This window comes from Erythrolamprus reginae, chromosome 10 (assembly GCF_031021105.1).
Source record: "Erythrolamprus reginae isolate rEryReg1 chromosome 10, rEryReg1.hap1, whole genome shotgun sequence".
Taxonomy (NCBI): Eukaryota; Metazoa; Chordata; class Lepidosauria; order Squamata; family Dipsadidae; genus Erythrolamprus; species Erythrolamprus reginae.
The window spans coordinates 20,471,782-20,481,781 of NC_091959.1; the positions used below are offsets into that span (position 1 = coordinate 20,471,782).

At 40.8% G+C, this 10,000-nt stretch overlaps 1 protein-coding gene across 1 annotated transcript in view; it reads left to right on the forward strand.

Moving 5' to 3' along the window:
* The window catches only part of AKAP13 (A-kinase anchoring protein 13), a 371,269-nt gene that overhangs the window by 44,081 nt on the left and 317,188 nt on the right, over positions 1 to 10,000 (forward strand). The gene's annotated exons all lie outside the window — the stretch shown is intronic.

Genomic DNA, 10,000 nt, shown 5'->3' on the forward strand with positions numbered 1-10,000 from the left:
AGAAAAGCTTATTTCCAGAAGAGCGCAACGCAAGGGTGCTGACACTTGAGTGGCTTTGTCTCCTGCCAGGACTGGTATTGTCTAAGATTTTATTATCAAGCTTCAAAGGAAATAGAATTCCCATACCTAGGATATTATTAATGTTGGAGAGGGTTCCGTGGCCAGTTCAAGTTCACAACCGCCAAGAAAGGTGCTACAATTGATACAATAGAGGAAGTTTGAGATTGTTTTTCAGTCTTTGCCACATTTGTTTTAAATAGCAGCCTTTGGATGTTTTTGGCATTTCTTCTTTGATTTATGTGTATAATTTATTTTCTGGAACTTCATTATTTATTTTTTTCTAAACATCATTTTAAATAGGCATGCTTAACTTATTGCAAGTCTTTAATTTTTATCCTCTTCTTCCTTTCAGTTGCTCCTGTTCCCACATTTTTGTTAGTTACTTTCAGAGTGTTCAGTGTTTGGAAAGAATATAATTATACCTACAAGCATGATAAAAAGTTGTTGGTTTTTTTTTTACAAATATATATTATATAGGAGTAGGATTCACATCTTAATACAGAAGATTTTTAAAGGGAATATAAAGATAAAACCGGAAACTTTACTTTTAGGCTTAATGGATAAAGAATTTGAAAAAAAGAAGAGTTGGAACTTTGAAGTTCTATATGTTGATGGCAGCAAGATTACATTATGCACCAAAATGGAAGGGCACTTTGATTGGATAATGACTGCGAAAATTGTTGGAGTTAATAGACAGGGCTGATTTGACTGCTGTGATCAAAGAAAAGAACACAATTAATTTTGTTTCTACTTGGAAACTGCTTTGGGACATTGTGATTGAGGTGGAAAAAAATGAAACTTTGATTTTGGGTTTTGCGATTATATATACAGTGGAACCCCGACATAAGAGCTGCTCTACTTAAGAGCAACTCGAGATAAGAGCTGGGAGGGGAGAGATATTTTTGTTCTACTTACAAGCCCAAATTCGAGATACAAGCGCCAAGGAGCTGTCTCCTGAAGCCAAACGCTAACTTCCGCGTTCGGCTTCAGGAGACAGCTGCGAAGCGGCGCACGTGTTTTAAAAGGTTGCAGCCGGCCTGGGGGGCTCGGGGGGGTGCTTGCAGCTTTCTTTCTTGCTCTTTTTCTTTCTCTCTTTTACCTTCCCTTCCTCTATTTCTTCTTTTCTTTCTCCTTCCCACCTTCTTCCCTCCCTCCCTCCTTTCACTCATTCCTCTCTTACTCTCCCCTTTCATAAGTTTCCTTGCTTCCTTCCTCTGTTCCTGTCCCTTCCCCCTTTCTTTCTTTCTTTCTTTCTTTCTTGCTCTTTTTCTTTCTCTCTTTTACCTTCCCTTCCTCTATTTCTTCTTTTCTTTCTCCTTCCCACCTTCTTCCCTCCCTCCCTCCCTCCCTTCACTCATTCCTCTCTTACTCTCCCCTTTCATAAGTTTCCTTGCTTCCTTCCTCTGTTCCTGTCCCTTCCCTCTTTCCTTCCTTCCTTCCCACCCTCCGTCCATTCATTCACCCATTCCTCTCTTGATCGCTTAAAGCCGGTCCCTGGTGCAAAAAGGGTTGGGGACCTCTGTCCTACAGGATTGGGTGGCAGAGAAGTTGAACATATGTAAATTTAAAAGTTTAAGAAAGTTTACAAGTTAAGTGAAAGAAACTTCATTATTCATTTATATGTACATGTACATTTCTTCATTAAAAACATGTCTTTCTGCATAATTTAGACTAACTTTGTGAGTTTTTTGAGGGCTGGAACCAATTAAAATTATTTACATTAATTCCTATGGGGAAAAGTCGTTCGAGATAAGAGCTGCTCGACTTAAGAGCCCAGGTCCGGAACGAATTAAACTCGTATCTCGAGGTACCACTGTACAGGTATTTGTAGTTGTAGAAATGGTTAGTATATACTCTCACATAAAAATAAATATTTGAGGTTTCATGTTACCTACCTTATATTGCTGCAGCAAAAGGAGTTGGAAGTCAATGCTTTCCCCCCCTTTTTCTCCTCTACCCTACACTTTTCTCTTTTCCCCTTTCCCTCCCTTATTTTCCCCTTATTTCCATTTTTTCCCCTTGTACCTCTGTATCGCATATTTGGACAAACTAGCAAAAAAGGAACTGAGAACCGTGATAATTTTTCTTAATTTGACACAGTGGAGGAAGGGCCAAAATAATTTCTGAACAGCTGAAATTTAAACAGATTGCAACATCATGTGAGATTCCAGGCCTCTGGTTTTCAAGTGATTGGAGTGAGATTTTGGCCACTTTATATATTTAAAATGCTAGTTTGGGGATGGGGAAATTAGTTTCAGTGGCTTTCCTCCACCTCAACCTGCAGATACTCAGGTTTTCAAAACGAACGCTTCCATCTTGAGATTGCATAACTATCTACAAATTACAGACTGAGCTTTGTCAGTTCATAGAATAATATAATAAAGTCACACATGGAAAAGTGCTTATCCTGCAGCTAACTCCTAGTGCAGTCTGAAAGGCCCAGTCATTTGGAATTCATAACGTTTTCAGGAAGGAACCGTTGTCAAATCCTTGAGCCGTATATCACAGTGTCGATGAATATCACGGCTGCGAGAGCAATCATGGGCTTCCCTCGATCTGCCCATATTACTCCAACACTCTGCAGCCTGCATTGGTTGCCAATCAGTTTCTGGTCACAATTCAAAGTGTTGGTTATGACCTATAAAGCCCTACATGGCATTGAACCAGAATATCTCCCAGACCGCCTTCTGCCGCATGAATCCCAGTGACCAATTAGATCCCACAGGGTCAGCCTTCTCCGGGTCCCGTCGACAAAACAATGTCACTTGGCGGGACCCAGGGGAAGAGCCTTCTCTGTGGCAGCCCCGGCCCTCTGGAATCAGCTCCACCCGGAGATTAGGACTGCCTCCACCCTCCTTGCCTTCTGCAAACTCTTGAAAACCCATCTATGTCGCCAGGCATGGGGAAATTGATTCCCCCAGCTGTTCCGTGTTATGTATGGTTTGCTGAATTGTGTGATTGTTTTTAATAAGGGTTTCTTAGTTCTGGTTTTAATGTTGTATTTGTAAATTGTACTGTTGTTGGAAGCCGCTCCGAGTCCTTGGAGAGGGGCAGCATACAAATCGAATAAATAATAATAATAATAATAATAATAATCATCATCATCATCATCATCATCATCATCATCATCATCATCATTCTTCAAGGTCTCCCTTTTATTGTAAGGTTGTTTTCCATTGGCATTTATACCGATGGAGAAACAGCGATTACCAGCAGCCTCCTTATTGTGCATGAGTCCATTCTATAAGTGGCAGCATGAAATCACAAAGGATTTGACTTGAGGAAGTCTTTATTGTTACCTTTGCACCTTTGGCAGCTGCTAAAGCACATCATTGCCGGCAGCTGTTTTCTTCGGCATTGGGCCATTTTGAAGAGCGCTGGATGGCCACACCATGATTTAAGTTCCCAGGATTTTAAAGACTGTGAAAGCCATCTGGGTGTTGGTTGTGCAGGACTGGCTGACCACAAGAGAGCTTTGGAACTGAGACGATATTTGATCATCATGACCAAAAATGACGAGGCATTGCTAAAACCAGGGGCATCACACCAGGAAGTTTGCCTTGAACGCCTAGAAAGTTTAGAACTAAGACGCCTTCAACAAGATCTAAGTATTGCCCACAAGATCATATGCTGCAACGTTCTGCCTGTCGGCGACTACTTCAGCTTCAACCACAACAACACAAGAGCACACAACAGATTTAAACTTAATATTAACCGCTCCAAACTTGACTGTAAAAAATATGACTTCAGTAACCGAGTTGTCGAAGCGTGGAACTCATTACCGGACTCCATAGATGTCATCCCCAAACCTCCATCACTTCACCCTTAGATTATCTACAGTTGACCTATCCAGATTCCTAAGAGGTCAGTAAGGGGCGAGTACAAGTGCACTAGAGTGCCTTCCGTCCCCTGTCCTATTGCTAACTAACTAACTGTCCTATTGCTAACTAACTAACTAACTAACTAACTAACTAACTAATTAACTAACTAACTAACTAACTAACTAACTTTAGAGGTGGTAGAATTGCTTTCATAGACCTGTAGAGCTCTGAGATTTGCTGGATTAGAATTTGACCTAATCTTTTCAAGGTAGTTATGAGATTAAAACAGAATTTGGGCCTCCCTCCCTCCCTCCCTCTCTCACCTCCCTCCCTCCTTCCTTGGCAACTACCTGGACCTGCAATTTTTTTTTTCAAAAGTGGTTTGCTGTTCCTTTCTTCCTAGAGAGAGAAAACTGACCTAGGTTACCCAGCTGGCTTTGGATTTAAGGCACGTCTAGATCTCATAGTCTTGCGTTTACTAGCCTTTTGCCTTATTTACTACGTCAAACCTCTTTTGGAGGAAGTGAAAGTAAAACAAAAAAAATCACAGTGACAAAATTTAAAGGATTCATTGGGGCTTTTGCTATTAGACCAAAAATGAAATCTAACTGCAGTTACAAGTTCCCATAAGTAGGGTTAGAGCAGTGGTTCTCGACCTGAGGGCCGGGACCCCTTTGGGGGGTCAAACGACAGTTTCACCAGGGGTCGCTTAAGATCATTTGGGAAAAGACAAATTTCCCATGGTGTTAGGAACTGAAACTTCTATTCTGGCACCTTGGAATATCTAAAACATCTAAAAGTCTTTTACGTTTGTGCTTTCGCCTGGGTGTATAAGCTTAACTACCAATTGGGCTCCTGTTGCCTTGCCCTGGCTGTGGGATTCCGTCACTTTTATAATCTGTTATATATTAAATGGAACTTAATTAAATTAAAATGTCATTAATATTCTTTTTTTTTTCTTTGATGGCAGCCTGACCTCTAGTTTTACAAGCTAGGCTAGATTTTATCCTGAGTCTATAAAGAACGTGAGCGATTGGGAGCTGATTACATTTATCTGACTCGGTATACGGCCGGTTTCATCTGGAGTGGGAAAATAATTGAGTGTTCCACATAAAAGGTGCATGTGAACAGGGAAAAGGTATAATGGTAGATAGGTGGTTTGGTTTTATTGAACAACCCACGGTAGTCTACTTCGCATATCCCTGTAAGCCAAGAATGTAAAAAACCTGGTTCACATATGATGTGCCAATATTCCTTTGGCAACTCCAGAATGAAGTGGGTCAAAAATGCTTGCCTCTTTTTTTATACTTTTGAGAGGGGTGATTGCAGGGATGGCTGCAAAACCTTTTACTACCGCACTGTGGGTGTGGCTTATTTGTGGGTGTGGTTTGCTGGCCATGTGACCAGATGGGAGTGACTTGATGATCATGTGACCGGGGTGGCTTAAAAGGTCACGTTACTAGCTATCATGGGGCTTCCCAGATTCGCCCACATTTCTACAACACCTTTTGCTGATAAAGATATAAAGGGAGCCTAGTATAGATCTATTTCTGTCTTATTATGGCCTCATCAGCTAAACATACCCTTATGGGATTTGAACTTGTAGCCTTCTGCATGCAAGGCAGGATATTAACTTCTAAACCACAAGCTCACCTCCAAATCAGCTTTTACCAGGAAAGAGCTATATGGTTGTTTTTCTGTCAAAATAACCCTGGTATTCCCAAATATGGGAGGAAGCAACTTTCCTTTGCTTTTGCCTCTCGGTCCCATGCAAGGGCCATTCCAAGGCAGATAAATTTTTTATAGTCGACAAACTATAAGTATGTATGTATGTATGTATGTATGTATGTATGTATGTATGTATGTATGTATGGCACATTTTCCATACTTTAGTATTTTGAAGGGTGGAAATGTGCCATTTTATTGTTCTTATTGTTAAATATGTTAAATAAACAATTTTAGATGTTATTTGTCTCTGTTGTGAGTTGCCCAGGGTCGTTCGGGAGTTGGGCTGCATATAAATTTAATTAATTAATTAATTTAGGGATTTAGAAATTGTTGCTTATCTTCTGTGAAGTGCTCAGATATTTACCGGCATCAGTAAAACTAGATCTGCATTCTCCTACGTATAGACATGACACTTTAGGCTTCAATATGGAACTGAGCAGCAAACACACAATCTGTCATCCGCCTGTTTTTTTGCTGGAAAGGAAATTCTCTTGCTTGAAAATTGCATTTCCAGATGGCCTTAAAGCTTTCAAGTTCCCTCCCAAAGAGACAAGCGTTTTGCCAGGTGTGAGGGGGAGAATCTCTCCTGTCTTTCTCCATCCCCTTTGATGTCCACTAAGTATATTGAGTTTAATCATCACAATGGCCATACAAGCAGAAAACATAAGGTAGTCCAAGTCTAATGACCCCAATTGAGCCCCAAATTTCCATTTTTGGAAAAGATTTTGGAGCTGGTAAAGGCCTATCTTTATACCTGTCGCAGAAAGAGGCTATTGTACCCCTCTTGAATGAAAACGTGGACGGTTGGAGAGCAAATTGGGCAATGGAAGGCAGTCACTCAACCCTACACTAGAATGAATAAATGAGTGCAAAAACAACACTCGTACATTTACGAGGATTTCACCAAAATTCTTCCTTCATTTACGGAAACCCCTAAAACAATTTCCTTTTCATTCATTTCAAAAAGCCTTGGTAGAATGGGGAAAAAAATTGCAGGCACTGTTTTTTCGGCACAAACATGGTTTAAAACAAGCTGCCCTTTAGAGCTGCATGTGAACCAGTCAATTCTGGTTTGTTGAAAAAAGCAAAACATGATGTACAACCTCATATTTGATTGATTTGATTTGATTTATTGGATTTGTATGCCGCCCCTCTCCGGAGACTCAGGGCGGCTAACAACAACAACAGAACAGTATACACAATAATCCAATAGTAAAAACAATTAAAAACCCATTAAAGTAAAAACCAAACATACATTCAGGCTTACCATGCATAAAATTGTAAAGGCCTAGGGGGAAAGAGTGTCTCAGTTCCCCCATGCCTGACTGCAGAGGTGGGTTTTAAGTAGTTTACGAAAGGCAAGGAGGGTGGGGGCAATTCTAATCTCTGGGGGGAGTTGGTTCCAGAGGGTCGGGGCCGCCACAGAGAAGGCTCTTCCCCTGGGTCCCGCCAAGCGGTTGGAAGCTGGGTGAACAGTTGGCTTGCCACCCATTATGCTTGTCTGAATTAACTTGGATTAACTCTCATCTTCCGCAACCCACACACCACACTACCTTGGACACACAAGGAATTTGTCTTTGGTGCAGAAGCTCTCAATGTACATAAAAGAAAAGACACATTTGTCAAGAATCATGAGGTACAACACTTTGTGATTGTCACAGGGGTCCAATAAGCAATGAAGAAAGAGTCAATATTAATAAAACTCTTAAGGATACAAGCAACAAGTTACAGTCAAACAGTCATAAGTGGGAGGAAATGGGTGATAGGAATGATGAGAAAAAACTAGTAGTAATAGTTGTAAATAGTTTGACAGTGTTGAGGGAATTATTTGTTTAGTAGAGTGATGGCATTTGGGAAAAAATGTTCTTTTGTCTAGTTGTCTTGGTGTGCAGTGCTCTGTAGCGACGTTTTGAGGGTAGGAGTTGAAACAGTTTATGTCCAGAATGCGAGGGGTCAGTAAATATTTTCACCGCCCTCTTTTTGACTTGTGCAGTATCCAGGTCCTCAATGGAAGGCAGGTTGGCAGTAATTGTTTTTTCTGCAGTTCTGATTAGTGAGAACAGTTAACTGTCTTGCTTTCAGAAGTTGTGGCTGCTCCATCACTGAATACTTTTAATAAGAGACTGGACAGTCATTTGTCTGAAATGATATAGGGCTGTGATGGCGAACCTATGGCATGCGTGCCACAGGTGGCAACACAGAGCCATTTTTGAGGACACGGGAGGTGTTGCCCTATGTCAGCTCCAGTGCACATGTGCATGCTGACCAGCTGATTTTTCGCCTTAGGCCCCAAAAATATTTGGCCTTTTCGCCCACCCCAGGCCTCAGGAGGCTTCCCTGAAGCCTCCAGGGTGCAAAAAATGGCACAACAGGCAAACAAAAAGTCTGTTTTTCTGAACTTCTGGCTTGCCTGTTGGGCTTTTTTTCATCTTCCAGAGCTTCAGAGGAGCCTGATGGTGAAAAATGGCCCAACCAGAGTGTGTGTGGGGGGGTGTTTCATGTGGGGGATGTGCACATGCGCAGTGTGGCACGAGTGGAGGGTGTTTTGTGCTGGCATCCATGCACGCTTCCAACTCTGCTATTCATTCTTTCTATCTATCTATCTATCTATCTATCTATCTATCTATCTATCTATCTATCTATCTATCTATCTATCTATCTATCTATCTATCTATCATCTCTATCTATCTATCTATCATCTCTATCTATCTATCTATCATCTATCTATCTATCTATCTATCTATCTATCTATCTATCTATCTATCTATCATCTCTATCTATCTATCTATCATCTCTATCTATCTATCTATCTATCTATCTATCTATCTATCTATCTATCATCTCTATCTATCTATCATCTCTATCTATCTATCTATCTATCTATCTATCTATCTATCTATCATCTCTATCTATCTATCTATCATCTCTATCTATCTATCTATCTATCTATCTATCTATCTATCTATCTATCTATCTATCTATCTATCTATCTAATCTCTGTGCTGGCCAGTCCCGAAGGAATGTTATTTAAGGGTGCCTAGTTAAACTGTTGTAAGCCACCCGAAGTCCTTCAGGAGTTTGGCAGTGTTCGGACTCTGTCCATACTGTTGGGTTGGCAATGTATTGGCTGCAGGTGTAGCAGACTGTCACAAGAGGGAACTAGCATTCATAGCTTATTTCTCTGAGTCACTCTCTCTGCTCCTCTCTGTTTCTCTTTGTCTAAGCTGCTCACTGTTAATGGCTACTCACTGTTAGGTTTGCTCTGCAATTTTCTGCATGCTCTGGACGGTAGTTATGTATTACAGCTGAAATGTATTTAGGCTTGGTGCCTTTGTTTACTGATTATGACAAAGACAACTGGTAAGAAAGGCTATGTACAGTACTTGATAATATTTGGATTGTTATTCTGACTTATCATATGCATGATTTTAGACTGCTTATCTGAATATGTTATTTCTCAAAGTAAACTTTAATTCAAGTTAGTGTATCTGTGTGTGGCTGAGTTAGTTATTCGCAACTAATCTCCATTTAAACTTTTCTCTGTGTGCATAACCTTGGTAAACAAGGACTACTCTGCTCATACATTAACAGGCAGAATAGAAATACAATAAACAAACAAACAAACTTCTTTGTCACTTCTTGTTTTAGTCATTTCTGGCTTACTGTATCCTAAAGAAACAAATGGCTGCCTTTCTTAACTGTCAACGGAACTATTTTTCTCTCCTTGCTGTTGGTGAGTCGGTCTTTTCCTGCCGAATTTGTCTCCAATATCTTTATCGCCTCCATCGCAAGCGGATCTTGGCCTGAGTAAGCTTTAACAGCTCTCCTACTAGGAAGGAGAGAAGGGAGACATAAAAACGGTCTTTTGCTACCAAACAGGAAGCAGCGTGAATAGCAGGAACTCTTGATAATGCATGGTTTGTATAAAGAAAAGGGCAGGAGGGGGGGGTGCATAGGAGGGAAAGGGATTTGTCTTTGTGAAATGTACCAGAGCCGGTTATTAAAGTGAAGGTAATTAATGCTTGGGAATGAAGAATGTTCCCCCTTCAACTAATAATAAACCCTTTCTGAAATTGCTGACCCAAGCAGCATGAATTACATTTTTCTTTCTACCTAACAAGTTGTGGAAAATCCCCCTATCCATACTCAGATGTCAGAGGTTCTTGCTTGCATCACTTTTGTTAGTAGCATTTAGCATTTAGACTTATATACTGCGCCATAGTGTTTTTGCAGCCCTCTCTAAACGGTTTATAGAGCCAGCGCATCACCCCCAACAATCCGGGTCCTCATTTTACCCACCTCGGAAGGATGGAAGGTTGAGTCAACCTTGAGCCTGGTGAGATTTGAACTGCTGAACTACAGCTAGCAGTTAGCTGAAGTAGCTGCAGTGC